The sequence below is a fragment of the Prionailurus viverrinus genome, chromosome E1 (assembly GCF_022837055.1).
Source record: "Prionailurus viverrinus isolate Anna chromosome E1, UM_Priviv_1.0, whole genome shotgun sequence".
NCBI classification, from domain to species: Eukaryota; Metazoa; Chordata; class Mammalia; order Carnivora; family Felidae; genus Prionailurus; species Prionailurus viverrinus.
In genome coordinates, this window is record NC_062574.1 from 17,814,630 (window position 1) to 17,841,720 (window position 27,091).

Consider the following 27,091-nt stretch of genomic DNA (forward strand, 5'->3'; position numbering starts at 1 on the left):
CCCACAGTATTAAATATAGCCATTTGATTTTTGATAGAGGTACAAAGGCAAGTCAAAGGAGAAAAGATAGTCTTCTCAACGAGTTGTTGAAACGATTGGATATCTAAAGTAAAAGAAAGAAAAAATGTGCCTCAAACTATACTTCATACCATTTGTAAAAATTAACTCAAAATCGATCATAGACCTAAATATAAAATGGAAAACTATAAAATACTTGGAATATTTTATGCAGGAGAAACAGGAGAAAATCTTTGTTACCTTGCATTAGGTAAAGAGTTTTTAGATACAACACCAAAAACAAGATCCAAAAAAATTTTTCTTGATGAATTGAGTTTCATCAAAATTGAAAACTTTTACTTTGCAAAAGATACTTAAGTGAATGAAGAGAAGACACAGACGGGACACCCGGCTCAGTTGGTAGAGATGTGACTCTTGATCCCAGGGTTGTGAGTTTGAGCCCCATGTTGGGCATGGAGTCAACTTAAAAAAGACAAGACACAGAGTGGGAGAAAATATTTGCAAATTGTATATCAGACATACATAAACCTGTATCTAGAATGTATAAAGAGTTCAGAACTCGTCAAGAAGCAAACAGCACCATAAAAAAATGAGTGAAAGATTTGAGTGACCTCACCGGAGCAGATAGATTAATGGCAAGTAAGTGTGTGAAAATCTCAACATCTCAGTCATTAGAGAAATGCAAATTAAAAATAATGAGATATGTCATTAGAATGGCTAAAAAAACAACAAAAGAAAACTGATTAGATTATGGGCTGGCAGGGACGTGGAACAACTAGAACTTAAGGAAACACTGTGGTAGTTTCTTACTAAGTAAAACAAACATTTAACATGTGACCCAAGTATTTACCCAGTGGAGTGACAACCTAGGACATAAAAACCTGTATGTGAATATTTATAGCAGCTTTATTTATTTATTTATTTATTTATTTATTTATTTATGAATGTATCTTTTTTTTTAATATGCGTATTTTATTTTATTTTAACGTTTTTTATTTATTTTTGAGACAGGGAGAGACAGAGCATGAATAGGGGAGGGTCAGAGAGAGGGAGACACAGAATCCGAAACAGGCTCCAGGCTCTGAGCTATCAGCACAGAGCCCGACGCGGGGCTCGAACTCATGGACCGCGAGATCATGACCTGAGCCAAACTCGGCCGCTTAACCAACTGAGCCACCCAGGCGCCCCTATAAATGTATCTTTTAAAAAATATTTATTTTTGAGAGAGAGGGAGCACAAGTAGAGGAGGAGGGGAGAGAGAGACAGAATCTGAAGCAGGTTCCAGGCTTGGAGCTGTCAGCATAGAGCCTGATATGGGGCTCGAACCCATGAACTGTGGAGATCATGACCTGAGCCGAAGTCGGATGCTCAACCCACTGAACCTCCCAGGCGCTCCCATATTTATAGCAGCTTTTTATTTGTACTCAGAACTAGAAACAACCTGAATGTCCTTCATCTTTGGTATGGATTAACCAACTGTGATATATTCATATAGTGGAATACTACTCAGCAATAGAAAGGAACTATTTATATATGTAATAACATAAATGAATCTCATATGCATTATGGTAAGTGAAAGAAGCTAAACTGAAAAGGCTACTCACTATTTGATTGAATGTATATGATAGTCTAGAAAACTTAAAACTATAGGGACAGTGGAGAGCAGATTGATGATTGTCTTGCTCTAGGGGTAGGGGAATGTTTTACTACAAAGCAGTAGAATGAGGAAATTTCTGGAGGGTAATGGAACTATTCTGTACCTTGATTGTGGTTACACATCTGTATGTTTATGAGGACTTTTAGAACTGAACACTAAAAAATAAATTTTACTGTGTAAAAATAACAGTCTGAGGGCCCCTGGGTGGCTTAGTGGGTTGAGGGTCTGACTCTTAATCTCAGCTCAGATCTTGATCTCAGTTCAAGCCCCGCATTGGACTCCATGCTTGGTCTGAAGCCTACCTTAAAAAAAAAAAAAAAAAGTCTGGGGGTGGAAGAGGGAGACTTTAAAGAAGAATTCCAAAAATGTAATTTCCTAAATATATTTGAATTTTAACTTAATTTTATTTCTTTTTTGAATATATTTTAAGTAACATAAAAGGTACACAGTATGGGAATGTCTGGCCGGCTCAGTCAGTAGTGCATGGGACTTTTGGGGTTGTTGGGTGTAGAGTTTACTTTAAAAAAAAAAAAAAAAAAAAAAAAAGCATGGTGAAAAGTCTCTGAGTGACAATTTAAGATCCTTTAGAATTTATTTTAATTTGTAATGCAGTTGTGTACTCTAATTCTTTTTTTTTAATTTGTTTATTTTAACAAATAAACATCCAGGATGTAAACATGGATAAACCCCTTATCCATTTAGTCCATCCCCATACCCACAGCCCCTCCAGCAACCCTCAGTTTGTTCTCTGTATTTAAGAGTCTCTTATGTTTTGTCCCCCTCCCTGTTTTTATATTCTTTTTGCTTTCCTTCCCATATGGTCATCTGTTTTGTGTCTTAAATTCCTCATATGAGTGAAGTCATATATTTGTCTGTCTTTTTTTTTTTTTTTAATGTTTATTTATTTTTGAGACAGAGAGAGATAGAGCATGAACGGGGAAGGGTCAGAGAGAGAGGGAGACAGAATCTGAAACAGGCTCCAGGCTCTGAGCTGTCAGCACAGAGCCTGACGTGGGGCTCGAACTCACGGACCATGAGATCATGACCTGAGCCAAAGTTGGACGCTTAACCGACTGAGCCACCCAGCCGCGCCCCTATTTGTCTTTCTCTGACTGACTTACTTCGCTTAGCATAATACCCTCTAGTTCCATCCACATTGTTGCAATGTGTACTCTAATTCTTAAGACTTCAAGAATATTTTGCTGTTTATTTTCTACTTTAAGTTTGCTTATTCTCAAGCATAATGCTACTAGCTTTCTTTCCCTACTGTCTTTCTATCCTAGGACACTGCTGTGTTATCAGTATTTTTCCACTTCAGTGCATGAAAAAGTATAGGGAGAGATTTATGAAGTTAATGGGGGTATATATGAATATTATCCAAAGTCTAGCCAAGCTATTTATTCTCCCAGGGATTACTTAATGAACTGAATGAAGCTTGGACACTAGGAATATTGTGGCAGGACACACCCTTCAAATTCTTAGAAGTATTACAACTTCCAGGTTAGTGTGGATTTTTAGATTTGGTAAGACACAGAAAAACTTGGCTGTGATTTTTGGTCAGCTGGACCAGGTCCAATATTGATTAACAGCGTTCCTCCTCTGCTTGCATCCTTCCTCTTCCCTCTGCTATTGCTTTCTTGTGAGAGGCAATTTGAACTATTTGCTCGTGTTTCTGGATCATGTCTCTGCTCTTTCTTTCCACAACTACTCTGATTTTCCATCAGATCTCAAATTTCTAAGTAAGAACTTTTATTTAGATAAAGTAAGATCAGGGGCGCCTGGGTGGCTCAGTCAGTTAAGCGTCGGCTCAGGTCATGATCTCATTCATGGTTCGTGAGTTTGAGCCCTGCGTTGGGCTCTGCTGACAGCTCAGAGCCTGGAGCCTGCTTCAGATTCTGTGTCTCCCTCTCTCTCTACCCCTAACCCACTCGCACTCTGTCTCTCTCAAAAATAAATAAACTTAAAAAAAATGTTTTTAGATAAAGTAAGATCATTCTTCTTAGTAGGGGGTTGTGTGGGTGACTGGTCAGGCTCCCGTGTCTCACTGGAATATTTATTTGCCTGCTCTTTGTAAATTGTTAACCCAGCTGATCTCTAGTCCTTCAATGTTATTCTCTCCCCCACCTTTCTCTCAAAGGCTATCAAGTGGAAGTTATCTTCATTTTTTTCCACACCTGCAGACTTTACTGTATTCATATGTTGGCCTTTCCTTTCTTCTCCATATTGTTAATCCCTCTGCGACCTTGTTATATCACTGTTTTTATGTTCGTATTTATTTCTTTTCCCCAATTCTTTGTCCCCACCCTACCCCCAGTTACTGCTCAGTTTCTCTCCTATTCCTAAAAGTAGTCTTTCTCCTGCTCTCTTTACTTTCTCATAGCCTATTTATTCCTCAAGCATGTAATTTGATTTTGTCCCCAACACTCCGCTGAAATTGCTCTGCTCAGTGACCTAATTGTGAAACCCAGATGATGCTTTTCAGTCCTTGATTTATTTTGCCTTCTGCTTTTATTAATTTTTTTAATTTTTTAATTAAAAATTTTTAAATGTTTATTTATTTTTGAAGGAGAGGGAGAGAGAGAATGACTGAGGGAGGGGCAGAGAGAGAGGGAGACAAGAATCTGAAGCAGGCTCCAGGCTCTGAGCTGTCAGCATAGAGCCCAGTGTGGGGCTCGAACCCACAAACTGTGAGATCATGACCTGAGCCAAAATCAAGAGTCGGATGCTTAACCGTCTGGGTGCCACCCAGGTACCCCTAATTTTTCAGTTTTTGCTTCTGTGCTTCTTTAAACTGTCCATGCTTGGTTTTTCTTTTTTATTTCTTTTTAGTCTCCCTTTCTTCTATCCAGTCCTTAAGTGTTAATGTTGCTGACAATTCTGTTCTTAGCCACCCTCTTCTTGTTTTATTTTTCACAGGTAATGTAATTCAAATCTCTATATTTAACTCAAATCTCTGTCTCCTGGGATCCAGACCTATATTTCCAGAATCCACCTGGACATCTTATGGGCATCTTGGAATTCATTATTTTTGCCACAAAATCTAAACTTTCTAGATTCCCTGACTGGTTGAATGCTATTAATAGCCATACAGTTGCTAAATCAAAAATATTGGATTTGACCTTGCTCCTTTCTTTTCCCTTACCACTCGTATCTGCCTGATCCCTAGATTTGATTTTAGCGTTGAAGATCTCCTAAATCTGCCTCTTTCTTTCCAACCATATTGCCGAAGTCATAGATTAGACCATTTTTATTTCTCTCCCTCTTTTTTTTAATTTTGTTGATGTTTTATTTATTTTTGAGAGAGAGAGAGACACAGCGTGAGCAGGGGAGGGGCAGAGAGAGAGGGAGACAGAGAATCCCAAGTAGGCTCTGCACTTTCAGAGCAGAGCCCAATGTGGGACTCCGACTCATGAAACCGTGAGATCATGGCCTGAGATGAAACCAAGAGTTGGAAGCTCAACCGACCGACACCCAGGTGCCCTGACCATTTTTATTTCTTACTTGGTCAGTTGCAATATCCTCCTAACTGGTCTTCATGCCTCAAGTCTTACTACCCCTTCAGTTGATCCACCACATTGCCACAAGAGCAATCTTCCTAAATTGGAAGACTACTTATGCTCTTTCCCTTTAGGATTCTTAATCATTCACAGCACACTTAACACATAGATGATTGGCTCCATCTTCCTTCCTCCTTTCCTCATTACATTTTTGTTCAAGCTATTTTTTTTCCTTCCATGGACGTTTCTTCCAAAACAAGCAAACATAACCAATAATGTGGTGAATCTCCTAATTAATCTTTAGGATTTAGCTCATAGCTCATTTCTTCTGTGAGGTCTTCCTAGTTCTCAAGGCAGAATTAATCACTCCTGCTGCTGGGCTACTGTAACATTTTATTATCCTGCTAGCATTACATTTATTATTTAAGTGTTGTCTTGTTTCTTCACCTGGATTGTGAGCTCTTTGTGGGTAAGGGTAACTAAGCCTGCCAAATTTTTTGAGTTTCTAGTATGTGTAGAGCACTAGTAATACACTGCTAATCAAGATGGACAGTCTGTCCTCTTATGGAGCTTGTATTCTAGGGAGGGTAAACAGACAACAGACAACTTTTTAAAACCCAGTTATGATAAATACGATGCAGAGAATTAAAATAGACTGATGTGTTAGAGAGTGAATGGGCAGCTACTTTAGGTTAGGAGAATAGGGAATACCTTTCAGAGTATGGCAGTTAAGATCTAGGAGAATTCAGAGATTACCAGATCACACATTCCAGTGTAGAACTAAAGAGGAATGAACTTCATATCTTGGAAGAACAGAAATAAGGCTAATGTGACTTGAATGTGGTGAGAGGGAGAGTGGTGCCAGAAGGCGGCAGAGACCAGATGACACTGAGGTTTGAAAGCTAGGGTAATGTGTTTCCTTCAGAGGTTTTTAAGCGGGCATATGATGTGAATTGATTTGTAATTAGAATGTTCTGCTTACTGTGTGGAAATGGATTCATTGTAGGGAGATCGTGAGTAGAGGCAAGGAGACTAGTAACAAGACTTGCACTAATTTAGATGAGAATTGGTGGTGACTTGGATTGGAGTGATGGTAGAAGAGCTGTAGAGAAGTAGATTTGGAATTTCTTTTGGAAATGAAGTCCTCGGGACTTGCTCAGGGATTGGCAGCAGCCAGGGGGAGTGAGGCAAAGAGGAATCATGCCTAACTTATGCATTATTGGCTGTGGAAACTAGGTAGGTGATAATATTTATTGAGATGGGTAAGATTCTGGTGGAAGGATTTTGCTTTGGTCATATCAAGTTTGAGGTGCTTGTTAGATAGCCAACTGGAGCTATAAGATAGAAAAGCCTGGAATTCCTGGGAGAAATCTGGGCTGGCATTGTAGACTTGAAATCAACATGTAGGTAGAGTTTGAAGTCATGAAATTCAATCAGGAGGTCACCTAGGAATGGATTGTGGCTAGAAAAGAGGTATGAAGGAGAAGGAGCAGCCAGTGAGGTAGGAGGAAAACCAGTGATGCTATGGAAGCCAAGTAAAAAATATGTTTCAAGGATGGAGTGGACCACCGTATTGATTATTGTCTCCGAAAAGAACAGAGAAGTACGCATGGGGTTTGGCAACCTAGTGGTTATTGGTGACCTTGACTAGAACCACTCATTGGAGTGATGGAGATAGAAGTCTGATTGTAGTGGATTAAGAAGAAAAATAAGATGAAGAAGCATTTGATCCTTTTTTTGTTTTCGTATGATGACATAGAGGTTTTGGGAACCAATTTCTGGAAACTCCTTGTGTCATTGTTATTAAATCCTTACTTATTTATATTCAAATGTGGTTGTGTATTTTTGGTGAAGTGTTACAACAATAATTTAATGTTTTTGTACCCTCATTTTAGGTGGGTTTCTGTGTTCTAAGAACCTACTAAAACTAGGACTATGAGCAATACAGATACACTGGTTGAGTGAATGATACTGTTTTTAAGAATTAGCTTCGTGGTTTTGGAAAAGCAGACTGGCTTGACCTTGGCCTTATCATACATCAGTTTTTTCAGCTCTCAAATGAGGATAACAGGACCAGTTTAGCTCATGGGTGGTTGTGAGGCATGACTACTAATGAAAATATTGTAAAACACTTCTGCAAGTTAAAGTGTGATATAGATGCTAAATAATAGTTCTTTATTGGGATGTTGTGAAAATTAGCAACATGCTGTCTGTTAGAGGCCATAAGTTCCTTTTGAGAAAGGTGATATATTTTTATAAATACTATTTGAAGAAAAAATAGTTCCAGATTTGGGAAAAGATACTGCTACCCTAATTCTGGAGTGTAACAATTATGGAACCATAATGAAACAAATTTTAGTTAGAGAATATTTCCAAAAGATTTATTATATCACTTCAGAGGATTTGTATCACAAGATTTTTTTTACCATTCTTGGCTTTGTGGTTCAAATGAGGGTATGACTGCCAGCCTATGGGATTATTTAAAAAAAAAAAAGTTTTTTTTATGTTTATTTATTTTTGAGAGGTGGGGGAGGGGCAAAGGGAGAAGGAGACACAGAATCTGAAGCAGGCTCCAGGTTCTGAGCTGTCAGCACAGAGGCCGATGCAGAGCTCGAACCCACTGCGAGATCATGACCTGAGCTGAGGTCGGACCCTCAATCGACCGAGCCACCCAGGTGCCCCTAGCCTATGGCAGTTTTAATGCTGAATATTTAAAGGACCAGTAGGGGTGATTTATTATCTGTATTTAAAGCATCATAGCCAATTAGTAGAACCACTCACAAAAAAGCACTGAAAATGCACTTTAATTTATTTTAGATGACACCATATAGCCACTTTAATGAAAGCTTAGGTGATGGTTGCAGTTAGGCTTGGAGGAGGGACATGGTGCCATTTCAGCCAAAGCTAGCACTCCTTGTTCCACACCTGAGGTTAAATATAGAATCTGTGGCATCATTACCTATAATGCACTCAGAAAATGCTTGAAATTTGAATCTGATGAACTAAATTTTTCTCAGCCTCTAAACTGGCATTAACAATAGAAGAAACTTGGGATGTGGGTCTTTTATGTCTGAAACTGATAAGGGAAAACTGAAATGGTTAAGCAATAACGTGCTGACGTGCTTAGAACTTTACCCTGCTGACAGCTCAGTTGGGATCTTGTGTATTGTTTTTTCAGTAGGGACCTGTGTATTGCTAATTTTAGAACAAAGTAACATGAAGTTCTTAGCTTTACATAGGTTGGAATTGAATCCTTTTTTTCTGGAATTTGAGTTCTCCCACAGTTCTTTCCCTCTTTGTATCAAGGACAAGTAAAAGGCTTAGCTTTCTTTTCCTCTTTGATGGGAAGACTTTTGTCCCATCCAGGCATTATTTGCTTTTCTTTTGCATTTGGTGACTGGAAAGGGGGTCCCAGAATGGCCTGCTTCTACAGCAAGGCAGTTGAGTAAGCTTACTTTGTTAGAGATGCTTTACCTCTGTGGTTATATTTAGACTTTCTTTTATTTACTTCTGTGATCTCCCTTGTTCATTGTAGGCTTGGGGATTGGCTTCAGCTGTTTTATGTTCACAGGTAAAGGTTCATCTTTTATTCTTATTTTAGTTCCTTTAGTTTGCAGTTTACCTGTATCCATTTTTTTAATAGTTTCCTTCCCAGAGTAGATGTTTCACAAAGCTTCTATTCTAAATATTTTTAGGTATGTATTACTTAGCTAGGCACCCTTATCTCCCCAGCTCCCCCAGCTTATTTGGGCTATAATTGACAAATAAAATTGTAAGATATTTAAAGTGTACAGTGTGATTTAGAAAAAAATTTTTTTTAACGTTTTGAGAGAGAGAGAGAGAGAGCAGGCATGAGCCGGGGAGGGGCAGAGAGAGGGAGAGAGAGACAGAGAATCTCAAGCAGGCTTCACACCGTCAGCGCAGAGCCCAGTGTGGGGCTTGATTTCCCAAACCTGAGCTGAAATCAAGAGTTACACACTTAACTGACTGAGCCCCTGTACAGTGTGATTTTAAATATCATTATCTAGGGGCGCCTGGGTGGCGCAGTCGGTTAAGCGTCCGACTTCAGCCAGGTCACGATCTCGCGGTCCGTGAGTTCGAGCCCCGCGTCGGGCTCTGGGCTGATGGCTCAGAGCCTGGAGCCTGCTTCCGATTCTGTGTCTCCCTCTCTCTCTGCCCCTCCCCCGTTCATGCTCTGTCTCTCTCTGTCCCAAAAATAAATAAACGTTGAAAAAAAAAAATTTAAATATCATTATCTTTTGTTTCTTTCTTTTTTTTTTTTTTCTTCATTCTGAGTGGCCAAGGTTTTCTCTGAGGCTTGCAGTTGGCAGTACTATCAAGCCAAAATACCCTTAGGATTGTATGGAGAAGCACTTTCTTTTCTTTTTCTTTCTTTGGTGAAAAAAGGTGGTTTTATTAAATCGCCTGTATGGGACCCAGGGGCAAAAAGAGCTGCCTGTATGGAAAAGTCACTTTCTATTGCCTTTTTTTTTTTTTAATGTTTGTTTATTTATTTTGAGAGAGAGCGAGCACAAGCAGAGAAGGGAGAGAGGGAGAGGGAGAGAGAGAGAATCCTGATCAGGCTCCACGCTGCCAGCACAGAGCCCAATGTGGGGCTCAAACTTCTGAATCATGAGATTGTGACCTGAGCCGAGACCAAGAGTTAGACGCTTAACGAACTGAGCCACCCAGGTGCCCCTCTACTGGTTTTTAACAATGTAGAATTATATATAATATTTGACCTTACATATTTCTTCTGTGACTACCAGTTCATGCCCTTTGAAAATGTACCCTTTGGGAAAAAGAAAAAAAGAAAAGAAAATTTCCCCTTTGGTTGTTTTTTTCATATTGAATTGTAAAAATTCTTTGTATTTTGTGGCCATCAACTCTTTTCCATAAATGTTGGAAATTATTCTTTAAAGCTATGACTAAGAAGTGAGAAAGCAGACTATTGCATCAAATGCTTATCCAAGATGGTATTTGGTTAAAATGTTTGCCTTGGTTATTTGAGCAATAGTAAGCTTCTTTTGTCTCTCTCCTTCCAAAGATGCATAGAAAAGCTCCTTCTGTCTGAAGTAAAGTGTTGGCTCTGTGTTGGTTATAATTTGCTTTTTCTGGCTGGCAAAGCCTTCTTTTTGTTTTCTGTCTTCTGACAGATTATAGGATTGTGGGGAAACAGCGTCCAGGGCTTTTTCAGGAACTGTGCCATTTCATCTACAGGAGAAGCCATTGGCTTTGGCACTAGAAGAGAATCGGCTCTGCATTTAAAGATGCCAAATCATGCTTGATTCACAAGTTTGCCGCCTCATTTTGTGTATGTGTGTGAAACTTTTTCAAGATGCTGGCTTTTACTTTTTCTACCATGTGCCACCCTTTGAATATGAGAAATTTACCCTCAGTATGAAAAGTTAACAACTTGTTCCTTGTCTCCAACTCCCCAACCCCAACACAAACAATCCAGACATCCCAAACCATAGCAAAAGATGCAATAGTTATTTTAGGATTAGGGAAAAATACACCACACAAATGTTTCCATTCCATTCCATGGTGACTTTGAGTTCAAGTGTTAGTCTTTCCTGTGTAGGCTTGAATTATTTAGGTGTGGAAATGATTTGCTAAGCAAGATGTCTCTTTACAAAGGCATCAGTGAAAGCTAATTGTCAGAGAATTCTATTTCCTGACTCTGGGAAACTTAATTTGTGTAAGACAGAGCACATTTAGGAAACCTCTATTTTTTATCCTTGACACACTTTTCAGGGAGCTGTATAATTTATCATGATTTCAGATGAGAATTTTTATTATGTAAGCAGTCTTTTTTTTTTTTTAATGATTATTTTTGAGAGACAGAATGAGTGGGGAAGGGGCAGAGAGAGGGAGACAGAAGATTCAAAGTAGGCTTCGTGCTGACAGCAGAGAGCCTGATGCTGGACTCCCAACTCACGAACCCGCAAGAACATGGCCTGAGTTGAAGTCGGACGCCTAATCTACTGAACCACCCAGACACTCCTATTAAGTAAGCAGTCTTAACTCCAGTTGTATCTGTTATCTTCATGTTTGTTTAAGTAGGTTCCACACTCACATGGAGCCTGTTGCGGGGCTTGAACTCATGACCCTGAGGTGAAGACCTGAGCTGAGATCAAGAGTCAGACACTTAACTAAGTCACCCAGGAGCCCCAACTTTCATGTTTTTAAAACTGTGTATAATAGGGGTGCATGGCTGACTCAGTTGGAAGAACATGTAATTCTTGATCTCAGGGTTGTGAGTTTGAACCCCATGTTGGTTGTAGAGCTTACTTAAACTTTTTATAAAAATTTTAAAAACTGTGTATAATAGGTTTTGAAACCTAGTCAGTTCGATATTTTAGCAAATCTTCCACACATGTTAACACTTCATGTGTCTCGTTTCTATAGATAATTGTTTAAAGTAACTTGTAGTTATATGTTATTTCCATTTAGATTAAGATGGGGAAGATAAATAGGGGAACAAGCCAGTTTGGATATGCTGGTTTGTCTAGTGTGAATTATTATATGGACATGGTTTTTTTTAGTCCCTCTGCCAGAAATGCTTCCCCTTCTGTCCTTCCCAAAACCCACAGTCTTGTAAAAAAGTTGAGGTTTGGCTCTTTCTTGTAGTTTGCTTTTTTTTTTCTTTTTTTTTAACTGTTGTGTTTTCCCTCACTGGGCTAAGCACCTTAAAGACAAGGACTGTAGCTTATTCAGTTTCGATATGAGTGAATGAATGAATGAATCCAAAGATACAGTGAATGGATTTTAAACTTCCCTCTAGTGTCTGAAAGAGAAAATACAGCCAGCTTAAAAAAATACTTTGCTACATTGACATAATAGTTAAAGGCATTGCCTCCTCCTCATTTTTTTTTTTAACTTTCACACTTGTTCTTTTTCAGACCTGCTGTTCTCTTTAAGACTGGTGGATAATAAGGGTTTTGTTTTTGTTTTTGTTTTTAAATCAGAGTCTGTTGTGTCACATGGGTGTTTGAATTCTATAAAATGTCTCATAGCAGGTCTTTATGGGGAAAATGTGCTTTTAGTAGTTTCAGCTTCTGGGCACCTAGGTGGCTTAGTCAGTTAAGAGTCTGACTCTTGATTTCAGCTCGGGTCATGATCTCAGGGTTCTAAGATTAAGCTCCACTTTGGACTCCGCTAGGTGTGGAGCCTACTTAAGATTCTCTCTCTCTTTCTACCTCTCTCTCTCTCTCTCTCTCTCTCTCCCTCTCTCTCTCTCCCTCTCTCTCCCTCTCCCTCCCCCTCCCCCTCCCTCTCTCCGCCCCCCCCTCTGCCTCTCCCCCTCCCCTGCTCAAGCTCTCTCTCTCAAAAATAAACAAGAAAAAAGTTTCAGCTTATGTTCAGGATAGATCGTTTTTATTGTTTTGTCTTTGTTATTCAGTTCTACTGAGTTGTATATATATATGTATATGTATTTTAATGTTTATTTTTTGAGAGCGAGAGAAAGAGACAGAGTGTGAACTGGGGAGGGCAGAGAAGGAGACACAGAATCCAAAGTAAGTTCCAGTCTCTGAGCTGTTTGCACAGAGCCTGACCTGGGGCTCAAACCCATGAACCATGAGATCATAACCTGAGTTGAAGTCGGCGCTCGACCAACTGAACCACCCACGTGCCCCTCAGTATAGTTATCGTGATTGGAATAAATTGTCAAAGGCACCTTTGACACTTTTCAGTTTTGTTTTGTTTGTTGGTGTTTGTTTTTTTGTTTTTTGGTGTTTGTTTGTTATAAATATCATTTGGGAAATATGCCAGAGTACTTAAGAAATACTGAAGTGTGATCATACTGGATGGATATTAGTTACTTGAACTAGTTTTCAGTCTAGCTTACTGATCTTTTCTTTCTGTTTTTAAGAGCCAGTGTGTTTTTGTTTCAGCATCTTTTACTGATTATAAAAGTTAGACATGCTCTGCATACAACGTTTAAAAACTATAGAAAATGTTAGTTCCACTACTCAGCTAATCTATTAAAATTACAAAATTAATGCATGTTGCTTACTTTTTGAAAGATCCAGTGAAACAAATATTTAAAAAGTTCTTTGTGGGGGTGGGCACGTGGGTGGCTCAGTCAGTTGGGCATCCAACTTCGGCTCAGGTCATGATCTCACAGCTCGTGGGTTTGAGCCCCACATTGGGCTCTGTGCTGACAGCTCAGAGCCTGGAGTCTGCTTTGGATTCTGTGTCTCCCTCTTTCTCTGCCCCTCCCCTGTTCATGCGCGCGCGCTCTCTTTCTCTCTCTCTCTCTCTCTCAAAAATAAACATTAAAAAATTTTTAAAAAATAACTTAAAAAAAAAAGTTCTCTGGGGGCGCCTGGGTGACTCAGTCGGATAAACATCCGACTTTGGCTCAGGTCATAATCTTGCGGTTCGTGAGTTTGAGCCCTGTGTCCGGCTCTGTGGGGCTCTGTGCTGACAGCTTGGAGCCTGGAGCCTGCTTCAGATTCTGTGCCTCCTTCTTTCTCTGCTCTTCCCCCACTCATGCTCTAGCCCTCTCTCTCTCAAAAATAAATAAAAACATTTTTTAAAAAATTTAAAAGGGGCGCCTGGGTGGCTCAGTCGGTTCAGCGGCCGACTTCAGCTCAGGTCACTATCTCGCGGTCCGCGAGTTCAAGCCCCGCGTCAGGCTCTGGGCTGATGGCTCAGAGCCTGGAGCCTGCTTCCGATTCTGTGTCTCCCTCTCTCTCTGCCTCTCCCCTGTTCATGCTCTGTCTCTCTCTGTCTCAAAAATAAATAAAACATTAAAAAAAAATTAAAAAAAAAAGTTCTGTCCTTTGTTCCCTCTTATTTTTCTAATCTTCCTCTTTGTGATAACCACAATTGACAGATTGGTATATATTATATGTTCCAGTATTTTCTTGGACCTACAGACATATATAATACTACTATGTGTTTAAAAATAGATGTGATTATTTTATAATCTGAAACTTGATATTTTAAAACTTCATTGAGACAAAATATATACAGTATAGAAAAGTGCATATAAGTGTACAACTCAGTGAATTTTCAGAAATTAAACCTTACCGGGGTGCCTGGGTGGCTCAGTCGGGTGGGAGTCTGACTTCGGCTCAGGTCATGATCTCACAGTTCGTGGGTTCAAGCCCCACATTGGGCTCTGTGCTGACAGCTCAGAGCCTGGAGCCTGCTTTAAATTCTGTGTCTCCCTCTCTCTCTACCCCTCCCCTGCTCACACTCTGTCTGTCTGTCTGTCTGTCTCTCTCTCAAAAAAAAAAAAAAAAAAAAAACATTAAAAAAAAAAATTAAACATTACCTATGTAACTAGTTCCCAGATCAAGAAACACTACCAGCCCTCTTGAAGCCCCTCCGATCAATTTGTCCATGATACTGGATAAGTAAGTAATTAGTAGTGGCAGAGTTAGAACTTGATTGTTGTATCTTGAAGATGAATGAAGAGTATTATTAATGGTTTCAACTTTGGTGGCTTTTTTGAGAACTTGGGTGATTTAAGTGATTTGGGTTATTCTTTTGCTATAAAGTTTACTGGTCTAAATATTTATTGAGGACTTTGCTATGTGTGCTTTACTGTGCATAATTGGGAAGGGAGACAAAGGCAAATGTAATACAAGTTCTGAGTTACAGTCTAAAGTAGGAAGACAAATCACATATTAGACAACAGAATAAGTATTGTATTGGGGCGCCTGGGTGGCTCGGTTGGTTGAGATTCCAGCTTTGGCTCAGGTCATGTTCTTACGGTTTGTGAGTTCGAGCCCCAAGTCGGGCTCTGTGTTGACAGCCTGGAGCCTGCTTTGGATTCTGTGTCTCCCTCTCTCTCTGTCCCTCCCCTGCTTGCTCGCACGCACGCTCTCTCCCTCTCTCTCAAAAGTAAACATTAAAAAAAATTTTTTTTTAGGTATTAAATTGTGTAATAGTGATTCAGGAAAGGAATCATTGCTGACAGCATCAAAGAAGGCTCTACAAGGAAAGTGGAATTTAAACTTGAAGAATGGGTAGGATTTGAATGGCATGGTTATAACAGCACAAGTCATGTCATGAAAATAGAAATGGATGAACATGATAGACAGTGAGCAAACAGATTAGTTTGTCTGGTGTGGGGAAACATGCTAGGGAAAGGTAGGAAGTAAGTTTGATAGTGTAAGATAAGGCCAGATTATGGAACATGTAACAGCTATAGAGTGGAAATTTGGCTGGATGACATAGGTACCAGAGAGCCACATGTAGCTTAGTGCATAGGAGTATTAGATTTGGAGCCAAAATGACTCAAATTATTCTCCCCCCCCCCCCCCCCCCGCCAAATTCTAATACTGACTCTTCCATTTACCAGCCATATGATTTAGAGAAGATCTTCAACCTCTCTGCACCTCAGTTTCTTTATCTATAACAATGGGGAAATTTTCATAGGCTTATTATGACAAAATAATAAATATAAATATATAGTTCTTGCCACAGGGCCTTGGCCCTAGTAAATGTGCAATAAATGTAACTTTCTGTGTTTAAAAAAAAAAATTTAATGTTTATTCATTTTTGAGAGACAGAGAAAGACAGGGTGTGAGTGGGGGCGGGGCACAGAGCGAGGGAGACACAGAATCTGAAGCAGGCTCCAGGCTCTGAGCTGTCAGCACAGGGCTTGAACCCACAAACTGCAAGATCATGACCTGAGCTGAAGTCAGACTCTTAAACCAACTGAGCCACCCAGGCACCCCAATGTTTATTTTTAGGGGAGAGAGAGAGAGAGCACGCGCACGCGCCAAGGTGGGGCGAGGGGCAGAAAGAGAGGAAGACACAGGATTTGAAGCAGGCTCCAGGCTCTAAGCTGTCAGCACAGAGCCTGATGCGGGGCTCGATCCCAAGATCAGTGAGATCATGACCTGAGCTAAAGTCAGACACTTAACCGACTGAGCTACCATGGTGCTCCTAACTTTGTGTTTTTTAAGAATACTTGAAAGCAATGGTATGCAGAATGAGGAAGACTAGAAAGAAGTTATAGTTACCGCACAGACATGTTAAGGGTCTCTGTTAGGGTTATGGTAGTAAGATAGAGTACATTTGAGGGTCGTGAAAAGAAATTGGACTTGAATTCTTTAGAAGAAAATGTTTTGGGCTTCCCCAGTGATCTTTTATTAAATAGTTGTAATTCTTCTGTGGACTGTATAGATACTTGGGCAAGGTGAATTTGACTTTTTAATTTAGTTAAGGTATTTGAAACTCCCTAAGAGTTCCACGTTTATATTATAGAAGAGGATATCAGAAATTTTATCGGAATTATCCACTTTCCAAGAACATTTGTGATAATAGTGGTGAGACTGGTATGTTTGGTTCCTTGTTTTTGATGTCTTGGCAAATTAATTGGTACATGTGTGTTCTTGGAACAATGTAAATTTTAGTTTCTAGTTTAGTCCTTAAAGAGAAAAAATTTTCCTTTATCGAGAAGGCTAGAATCTGAAGGAAGGTACTGACACAGAAGTTTCCCTTAGACATCAAGATTACCTTTATGGTTAGCTACTTTGAGCAGTAGTTTCTTATTCTTTAGTTATTTTAATATGGAAAATGCCAGGGAATTGCTAAATGATATGAATTAGAGAGCTCGTGAATTTTTGGTTTAAGTCAGGAGATGATAGGATGAGACTGGACTTACCGGCTGGCTAGCTAGCTAAGCTAGCAGACTTTAAAATCAAAAAGTTTCACATTTAGTTCTTTTCATATGGAACCTAATGAATGCTACTCTATGAAACATCAGTGAGGTTCCTCTATAAATCTGTTTTAAGCCAGTCTTTTAATTTGGGTTAGAAAGAAGAGCTGTCTTTAAAATGGGCATGTCTGTACAGCTCCTTTTCCATCTTATAAGAAGACTGAGGTTATAGATATGAAATGCTTTGAACTCCAAATTAAGAAAGGACTACTTAGGGGCGCCTGGGTGGCTCAATCGGTCAAGTGTCCCAGGTCATGATCTCATACCCTGTGAGTTCTAACCCCACATGGGGCTCTGTGCTGACAGCTCAGAGCCTGGAGCCTGCTTTGGATTCTGTCTCTCTCAAATATAAACAAACATTGAAAAAGAAAGGGCTACGTAAATTGCAAATACCTTTTGTTGTCTTTTAAAAACTATAGTACTACTTTGGGGAACTAAGTGCGATTGTAGAGTATGATGTAAATATTTAACATTAGTTGCAAGAATTCTGTGGACAAAAATGACAATATAGGTAATAGCTTACTTTCCCTGATCCCCATTTTCTTTTTCTTTTTTCTTTCTTTTTTAAAAAGATGTTTTATGTTTTTTTTTAAGTTTATTTATTTATTTTGAGAGACAGAGCAAGCGGGGGAGGGTCAGAGAGAGTTCCAAGCAGGCTCCATGCTTCAGCACAGAGCCTGACGGAGGGCTAGAACTCACAAACCACGAGTTCATGACCTGAGCTGAAACCAAGAGTTGGACACCCAACCGACTGAGCCACCCAGTTGCCCCAATGTTTTATTTATTTTTGAGAGACAGAGCACGTGTGGGGAGGGACAGAGAGAGGGGGACAGAGGATCTGAAGCGGGCTCTGCACTGACAGCAGAGAGCCCCATGTGGGGTTCGAACTCCCCAGCCGTGAGATCTCATGACTGTGGGATCATGATTTGAGCGAAATCAAGAGTTGGACACTTAACTGACTGAGCCACCCAGGTTCCCCTCTATTTTACTTTTATTTAATTTTTTAATGTTTATTTGTTTTTGAGAGACAGAGAGAGAGAGAGCCAGAACGTTAACGGGGGAGGGCAGAGAGGGAGGGAGACACAGAATCTGAAGTAGGCTCCAGGCTCTGAGCAAGCGGCGTAGAGCCTGACGTGGGGCTCGACCTCAGGAGCCATGAGATCATGACCTGAGCCAAAGTTGGACACTTAACCGACTGAGCCACCCAGGCGCCCCTATTTTTCTTAAATGAGCCCCATGCACTGCTCCACCACTACACCTAAGAAAATATTCTACAATCTTTGACATATTCCATCCCAGCTGTGTTATGCCCCTAACGTTGGCATTAGTGATTGAAGTGTTGATGCAGCCTGCCAGTTATGCAGCGACCTGGCGGTTGCTGAGAGTTTTTTCTGAGATTTGGCATATGGCTTGAACAAGACTTAGATACTTGTTGCCTGATTGTAATGAAACCTGCTAAAGGAACGGTTAGCTTGGATTTAATTGGATGTAGATGTTTTATATCTGAACTGGATTCGAGCCAACTGTGTGTTTTGGTGTGTGTGTGTGTGTGTTTGCAGATTATTTGATGTATTCCTTCTCCTACCCCCACCAATTTCGAGATTACTACCTTCCCGATATGCCCCCTCCCCTCTTAATTTCTGCGTCACAGGAAGCAGGAGTTTCAGACAGGGTGGATTGATGTTTGCAGCTGATCTAATATGCAACCTAAATCTATCCACGGTGTGAAGTTGATTAGCCTGAGAAAAGAAGGGCGAGGCAGAGGCCCCAGGAGCATCTTTTTACTGTCGGGTGTCATCTGGTGGCTATTGCTGTGGAAGTCTGAGGCACTCTGGGAGTTATTGCCTGGATAGGGGCCACTCTAGCACCCAGGCAGAGAGTGGGCTGGGGAGCGATAGAAGGGGCGCAGCATCACTTGGCCCAGCTGTGGTATGCTTGCCTCCCGGCTTTGGGGTGGTAGTCAGGAGAGATCCGGGCAGCTCTAACAAAGAGGAGCCGCGCAGGGGCCGGGGCCGCGGGTAGCTGGCCTATCCCCGGCGGCTGACCTCCCTGTGGGCCTCCCCAGTTGGCTGCTTGGCGGGTCGCTCTCCTGGCTCCCTGGCTTGCCATTGGCTGTGCGGGCAGGAGGGGGTTTGCGGAGGGCCGGGATGGAGTTGAGGGGGCGGGGCTGGCTTCCGGCAGCAAAGGGTAGCAAGCGGCTGCCGGCTGGGGGAGGGGGTGTCGGCGCACCGCGGAGTGCTGTGCTCCAAGAGCCTGGCACTCGGAGCTGCCACCTCCCCCTCCCCCAGCCAAGACAGCTATAAGCCCCTTCTCATCCCTCCTGCCCGGGCGGGGCGAGGAGGGTTCAGCTGCCCCAGGCGGGCGGGGCGGAGCCTGGAGCCCCACCGAGCGAGCGCTGCGGAGCGATCCTCACCTCCCTTCAAGGGCTCAAGGTGTGTGTGCGTGTGCGTGTGTGTGCTTTTTCTAATGCAGCCCCGACTTCAGCCGACTTAACCTTGTGAGGAAAGGGGAAATGGAATGGGAAGTAAGAGCTCCACATCCCATCAGTTTATTTTGATTTTCTGATTCTACCCTTCATTCTTCTTTCCCTCCCATCATCTCACCCCTGCAGCAGGGTAAGGAGATTCAGGACTCTTAACCTTTTTTTACTGATACATCGATGTCGGTCTCTTATGAAGTAAAATGAACAGAAGAAAAGAGGAGCTCTTTCTTGCGTGGCATCTGATGCAGTAAACCGCAAAGAAAGAACGAAAGAAAAAGAAAGGAGAAAGAGAGAGAGAGAGAAAGAGAAAAAAGAAAGAAAGAAAGAAAGAAAGAAAGAAAGAAAGAAAAAGAAAGAAAGAAAAAGAAGGCTAGGAATGGGTTTTTGGAACTGTACTGCATCCATGTCCATTAAGGCTGTCTTCACCATTTTCCTACTTGGGACTGCCTTATTCAGCAAAAACAATCTGAAAAAGGAGATGCTAGTGGAAAGAGGGAGCAGCCCATGTCAAACGGTGGTTAAAGGAAATCCTAATAGTTGTTAGCGATTAACTCTGTTAAAATCTTCTCCTGAGTACCTTGTCACCTGCTTTGTTTAGTACTCAGCCCTACTGGAGAAATCTATCAAACGAGCAAACTTACCTTACTGTTACTGAAACCTAAAAGTCTTGTCTGTTTCTCCATCAGTTTATTTCTTATATCCATATGTTCAGAGAGGTTAGTTTCTGTCATGAACGACAGAACCAAACTTTAAAAAAATCCAGGTGAATTTTGTTCAATTATTTTTTAAAGTTTCCTCCCTCCCAAACTTTATGAAATTGGGTGGCTGTAGCATTAACAATTTAAATTATATTTATTTCTTTTGAGTTCTTTTACTGCTACAATTTATAGATCTCTTCTTTCTGAAGGACACAGAGCTTATCTTCAGCCAAAATCAGAAGCCTCTTTATTAAGTTTTTAATTGAGTGGAAAGTTATCAATTGAAGATAGAAAACCCAAATTTTATGTGTTAGAAACAAATGGTGTGTGTGTGTCTGTCTGTCTTTCTGTGGTGAGTGGCAGTGTTCCTGATAAACTTGCTTAATCTAACTGGGGATTTTCACCAAAGGTGTTTGGACCAGATTTATCTTAATGTTGCTTAGCAAAGAACTAGAATACCAGACGGGATGAATATCAATTTTTGGCAGCATTCTTTGCTAAATATTAATTGAAATGATTGAGAGATTCTTATAATCCAGGTTCAGTTTCCACAGATTGTTCTAACTGGAATTCAGTTTTGAAGACAGAATTGATATGCTGGAGCTGTCTTATAGTTTTAATTGGATCAGTGTTTTTTCTTTGCATTGATCTATTGGATCTCTAATAAGGGGCAGTTTGTGGTGAAAGCCAAGTATGAGGAAGAAGGGTAATAGGATAGGCAACCATCTTAGTTGTAGAAGCTTACTAGGGATTAGGAGTCTGTCTCTCTGTTTATCTGTCTATCTATCTAATCTATCTATCTATGTGTCTGTCTACCTTTTACATTTCAAGTAGCCTTGCTATAGAATTATACAAAAAAGGGGCACCAAGCTGACTAAGTCAGTGGAGCATGCAACTCTTGATCTCGTGGTTGTAAGTTCGAGCTCCATGTTGGGTGTAGAGATTACGTAAAAAAAAAATCTTTAAAAAGAATTGTGCAAAAAAGCAGACTCATAGTAAACCTTTGTTGGATTTGGGTTGTCTTATTACTCATCTATCCAATACAACTCCATAATGTTTAAATTGAAAGGCCCCAGATGTTTTTAGGTTTTTTTTTTAACCTAACTTGTTCCTGAGAATGAACTATTAAAAATCATCGAAGCTTTGACAGCTAGCTATTGTGTAAAACAACGTGCACTTTGATGTCTAAGCTAGCAAACTGAGGAAGTAACAAAAAAAATATTTGGAGGCTATATTAAAGCATGTATCACTTCATCTTGATTCTACTAAAAAATAAGTTGCCGGCCCATTTGGAATCCTAGGTGGTTTTTTGTCTACCCATGAGTAGACAGTTACTATAGCTTTGTAAAGTTATATTACACTTTGTTCACTTAATATTTTTATATATCTATTTTCTTGCCTGATTTGTGTAATCAATATTTTGCATGGTACAGTGATTTCCCCAGAGAATTTCCCCCAGGAGCAAAGGCTATGTATAGAACTAATCATAGGTGTATTTACACTGATCTCCAAATATCATTTAAAGGGGCTGGAACTCCTCAAATTTGGTCCTCTGCAAGGAAACCATTATATGAAGCCATGACTTCCCATAATCTCTTAGTTGAAGGGACATGGTGCTGCTGAAGTTAAAGTAGCTGATTTAATTTTCTTTAGCAATCTGTTTTTATCCATCCTGATTATTTCTGTGAGTCACAGCTTAGGATGTGTTAAGAAAAAGGGCCCTGTGTTCTCTCTAAAGGGAGATTCAAGCCCAATCCCCCATTCACATCAGAAGTATAAAATGATCCCCTTGAGAAGGTAAAGGAAAAGATTGGACCCTTGGCGTTGATTCTCATAATAATCAGCTTGAGTGTTGTACGGTGTGGAATTGGGAAAAGGTTGCTTAAGATGAGAAAATATTAGAAGCAAAAAGAACTGGGAACGCTGTTATGTGAGAGACGTATTTAGAGACAATGAATGCATTCATATGGAGATGTGACTGGTGGTAGTTTTTAAGCTATTCAGCTTTGTCAGGTGTCTGAGACAATATTATGTGTGTTTTTAAACCCAACCCCCTCCCCCAGGGGTTGACTCTTGGAAGCTGAATCTTTTGAGGAAGTTGTTTGCTGTAAGTCTGAATACAGAGGGTAGAGGACTTGGTAGAGTCTGTTATCTGTTCAGATAAAGACGTGGAATCGATTGTTGGTGAGTTACTGAACTCTTCCTAATGAATGGTTGCTAGGCAAAATGCATCTCAATCAGTTTAATCCACAGTAGTTTACAGGTCTGCTCTCAGTGAGGGCCAGAGCTGCCTTTCTAATGATACTGCCCTTTAAGAATCCTGTTAGATTTGCATATATGTTGCTCCATGGCTCACCAGAAAAAAAGGGTGGGGGGGCGGGGGGAGGCTAGAATGACAAATGGATCTCACTTCATCCATCTAAGAGAATTAGCTTTTGGTAACATTGGGTCAGCATTGTCATTAACTTCTCTCCTGGATCAAGTGGTGGGTAGGGTTGCTCTTCAGTAGTAGGATACCATTTTGTTTGATTATCTTTGGTTTTGTAACAAGTTAGGCAGTGAACTAATAACACATTCATTTTGGAAACAGGCCAGTGATAACACTGCCCTTGGGCCTGGATGGATGGAAAATAGGACAGAGTAAACAATTGAGGGCATAAATAATGAATCTTCCAACTGAGCCCTGGGAGAGTGAAGGAGATTATCCTCAGAGCTGTTCAATCTGTCAGTGAAAGGGGAAAAGTCCCCTGAATTAATTACCCTATGTTTGATACTGCACTTATTATGGGATTGTTAGAGCTATTCAAAACAGTTGCCTTTTCTTTAGATATAAACTTTTAACCCATCTTTTTGTTGTTTTTTAAACCACTCAGATTGCTCATCTTTTTAGAATCCAGGTCTTTGCTCCTTCCCCCAACTTTGTTCTATATATTAGCATTCTGTGAATACTGGACAGTCCTCCTTTTATTTAGCTGGATCTTAGAATTTTACCTAATGGGAGTTTTCATTATCTGTAAATACATATGGTGATAGAAGAAAATGGAGAAAGCCTGTGCATGGTTTTAAAGAAATTCTTTGGTACCTTTAGTACATATTATATTTTGAAATTAAACGTGGAGTTGTAGGGTGTAATTATATAACAACTCACAAAAGGTTAAGACCAGAGTTTCTTCAGCCCAAGAATCATTTCCAGCATTAACATAAATATTTTTACTTTTTAGATTAGTTTTCATTCAGTGAATTAAATAAGCAGTCTCTTAGTGGTCTCAGCATTTCTCTGAGGTAGAAAAAATAATGTCCTGAGAATGTCTAAATAACTTAGTGATTTGGTAGTAAAGCTAGACCCAGAGCGAAGGTCTCTGAATACTTTAATTTGTTTTTTTAAGTAAGCTCTGTGCCCAAGGTGGGGCTTGAACTTACTACCCTGAGATCAAGAATCACATGCTCTACTGACTGAGCCAGCCAGGTGCTCTGTATTTCTAATATATTTAATTATTTTCTCTAAGAACTCCTTTGAGGATCCTTATTTGAAATGACTTGAAATTTTCCTGTTTCTGCTGTGAGAGACTGTTTTTATTTCTCTAGTCATGAAGGGAATCCAAAGACCAAGATGCCACTATCAATCAAGAGAAGGAGGAAGGTTCAGGATGAGGTGGTAGAGGAAAAAAAGATAGAACCGTAAAGGAAAGGCCAAACTGAAGTTTTATTATATTTGGTGCTGATGGATCTGAGGGAGGGAGCATTGAGCTGATTAAATCAAATTCAGTCATCGGCTGAGTTGTTACATCTCAACCTAGCTGAAAAGGGCAGAGGCGTCTTTACCAACACACGGGCAGAACTGTAGTTAAGGATTCAATCCTGATCCAAAGAACACAGTCAGTTCTTGATTATTCATGCAGAAGGGCAAGCAGACAAAGTACAGACAGGTGAAATCCAAAGATATTCCTAGCAATAGCTTTGGTAACTTCTTCTGCTTTGTAACTGGGATTTTCTAGCAGAACAAACTGAGTATTAGAGATTTGTTTTCTTTCTCTGGTCATTCAAGAGACCAGTAAGATACAAGCTTGGATTAAACTTAGTTTTTCTTTCTTTCTTTCTTTCTTTCTTTCTTTCTTTCTTATTTTTTTAAATATTGATTTATTTTTGAGAGACAGAGCACAAGCCAGGGTGGAGTGTAGAGAGAGGGAGACACACAATCCAAAGCAGGCTCCAGACTCTGAGCTGTCAGCACAGAGCCCAGTGCGGGGCTCGAACTTAGGAACTGTGAGATCATGACCTGAGCCAAAATTGGACGCTTAACCAACTGAGCCACCCAGGCACCCCTAATTTTTTTTTTAATGTTTATTTATTTTTAAGAGAGAGAGTGTGGGGGAGGAGGGGCAGAGAGAGAGTGGGGAACACAGAATTCAAAGCAGCCTCCAGGCTCTGAGCTGGCAGTGCAGAGCCTGATGCAGGGCTCGAACTCATGACCTGTGAGATCATGACCTGAGCCAAAGTCAGATGCCTAACCAATGGAGCCATCCAGGAGCCCCCTGTTTATTTTTTAAGACTTTGGCCCTTGTCACCTAATTACACTGAGTCCTAGGGAGAATTGAGATCTTCCAAGTAGATCATAGATAAACTAGCTTTTGATACTAGCATGCCTTCTTTCTTGGCATCTTCTGGCCCCATGGTATTTGCCAGTCATTCATCATATGTGGTCAGGCCACAGATGGACAAGCCAAAGAAGTGTTATTAAAGTAAACCCCTCCTCTTAACATCTCTCTAATGATGAGAACTGTTGGCCAAAATGAAATCCATTTAGAAGTCAGATACTAGGTTGTGATTAAAGAAGTACTATACATTATAAATTTCAAAGCTCAGGATTTCTTTAAGTGCTATTTGGTGGGAAAATGTCCTCTCTCTCTCTCTCTTTCTCGATCAACTGAATATTACAGCAGATTTAAAAAGCAAGGTTTCCATGACCAGTTGCTAATTCTTTGCACTCAGCAAAGTGGTTTTGAGGATCAGTTGCTGATCTGAATGAAAATAAGATTTTATGCCACTTGCAGAATTGAAGATTTAGACATCATCCCTGTTGCTTCAGAGGAGAAGCATAAGCGTTATTAGTCATAACTTAAATTTCTTCTTTCCTTCCAAAAGCTAAAGCATTTCTTCCATTGGCATTCCACTTATCACTTACTATGTAAAGGATAAAACTGAATCTATTTTGAAAGTTAAGAGGTATCAAGACTATGAGAAGTTAAAGGCAGCTCATCCCAGGTCACAGTATATCAGTGGAAAAGACACATTTCCTGGGTTCCTGAATGGGCCTTATGTATTACCTAACTGTTCAGCTGGGAGTGGTTGTACTATTGTGAAGACATTAATTTTGTAACTGTGAAGGTTCTGGTTTGCCTTTTGCTTATCTTATCCTCCCAGAAACTTTTTCATTCAACAGAAAGACCAGTCGATTAATGAAGAATCCCGTATCTTGGTTTTAACCTGTCCTGCTAAGTGTTACTGTGCATTCACTAAAGTGCTTTACAAAGGATTTTAGTACTTAGGCTTCATTCAATCCCCGTGAGGTTATGGTGCAATTGGAGTGTGATAGTGTGCTAGAACATTTCCGCAGAGAGACAAGAGGAACCTTTCCTTTTAAGGAAACTCCTTTGGGGGTACCCGGGTGGCTCAGTCGGTTAAGCACCAGGCTTCTTGGTTTCCACTTGGGTCATGGTCTCACAGTTTATGATATCGAGCCCCATGCCGGGCTCTTGCTGATAGTGCAGAGCCTGCTTGGAATTCTCTCTCTCTCTCCCCCTCTCTCTCTAACCCTTCCCCAAAATAAATAAATAAACTGAAAAAAAATTAAAAAGAAAAAAAAGTCCTTTGTTTCCATGGTCCATGGCAAAATTAAGTTGGAACAAGTTGCTTTTTCAGGAAGCTGTATTTTAATTTTTGCCTCTTCTCTAAGCTAAACAAATGTCCCAAATGAAATGTATCATTCTTATCATTCATAGTACATTTTCGGGAGATTGTTCCAAGTGCACTTTGAAGTGAGAGGCTGATGCCACTTAAGCCTGCACACCAATTCTGTAATTCTTTGAAATTGTTTCCACCAACTGCCTCCATCCGCCTGTCTGTCCACATCTGCTCATCTCTGAGCTTTCCACAGCTACTTAAGAAAGAATATTGCTCAACCAGGGAAATGCTAGTCCTTAATCAAAGTCAGAGGGGTGTGTGTGTGTGTGTGTGTGTGTGTGTGTGTGTGTGTGCGCGCGCGCGCGCGTGTGCACGCACTCGTGCATGTCTGTGCAGACTTGCATTATTTTGTTGCATTATTGCTTGAAGAATATTTCTACATCACAGAAATAAGATTTTTTCTTCTAAACAAGTTGATGAATTGCTTTTTATTAAAAGTGCAAGTGTCAGGGTGCCTGGGTGGCTCAGTTGGTTAAGCGTCCAACTTCAGCTCAGGTCATGATCTCGTGGTTCACAAGTTCAAACCCTGTGTCCGGCTCTGTGCTGCCAGCTCAGACCCTGGAGCCTGCTTCAGATTCTGTGTCCCCCTCTATCTCTTCCCCTTGCCTGCTTGCTCTGTCTCTCTCTCTCAAAAATAAGTAAAAACATTTTTAAAAAGTGCAAGTGTCTAAGAGTTAAATTTGAAATGAGAGAGGGGAAAACTATATTGGTTATAGTTTAATTGCTTAAAAAAATTCTGTTATGTAATTAAAAGCTGTATTGCTGTCTTGCACTGAAACTAGCAGATAAACCATGGAGAGAACTACAGTTTCTCAGTGAGGACCACTCTATGCTATTTAGAATGGCTATCTCTCATCCAATACTCCGCATCTTCTTATTCTGCTTTATTTTCCTTTTTGTAGCATTTATCAACTTTTGAGAGTAACTAACCTATTCATTAAATTTGTCTGACCCTCCCACTCTATACCATGTAAAAATGGAAGTATGAGTTTTTGTCTGTTTTTTTCTTTGCTGAGTCCCTCACTCCTAGAACAATGTCTTGCTACATTGTAGGCTCTCAGTAAATATTGGTATGAATTACTTGGAGAGGCA

The 27,091-nt window shown here is 40.3% G+C and overlaps 1 protein-coding gene across 5 annotated transcripts in view; it reads left to right on the plus strand.

Annotated features, from left to right (window-relative positions):
- Positions 1 to 27,091, plus strand: part of FAM222B (family with sequence similarity 222 member B) — an 87,877-nt gene that overhangs the window by 23,085 nt on the left and 37,701 nt on the right. The window contains exon 1 of one of the 5 annotated variants that reach the window (XM_047832763.1): positions 19,107 to 19,290. The exons of the other annotated variants lie outside the window; for them this stretch is intronic. The gene's annotated coding sequence lies outside the window, so the exon portion shown is untranslated. Of the gene's footprint in view, positions 1 to 19,106; positions 19,291 to 27,091 lie in introns of those variants that run through there. 5 annotated transcript variants of the gene reach the window in all.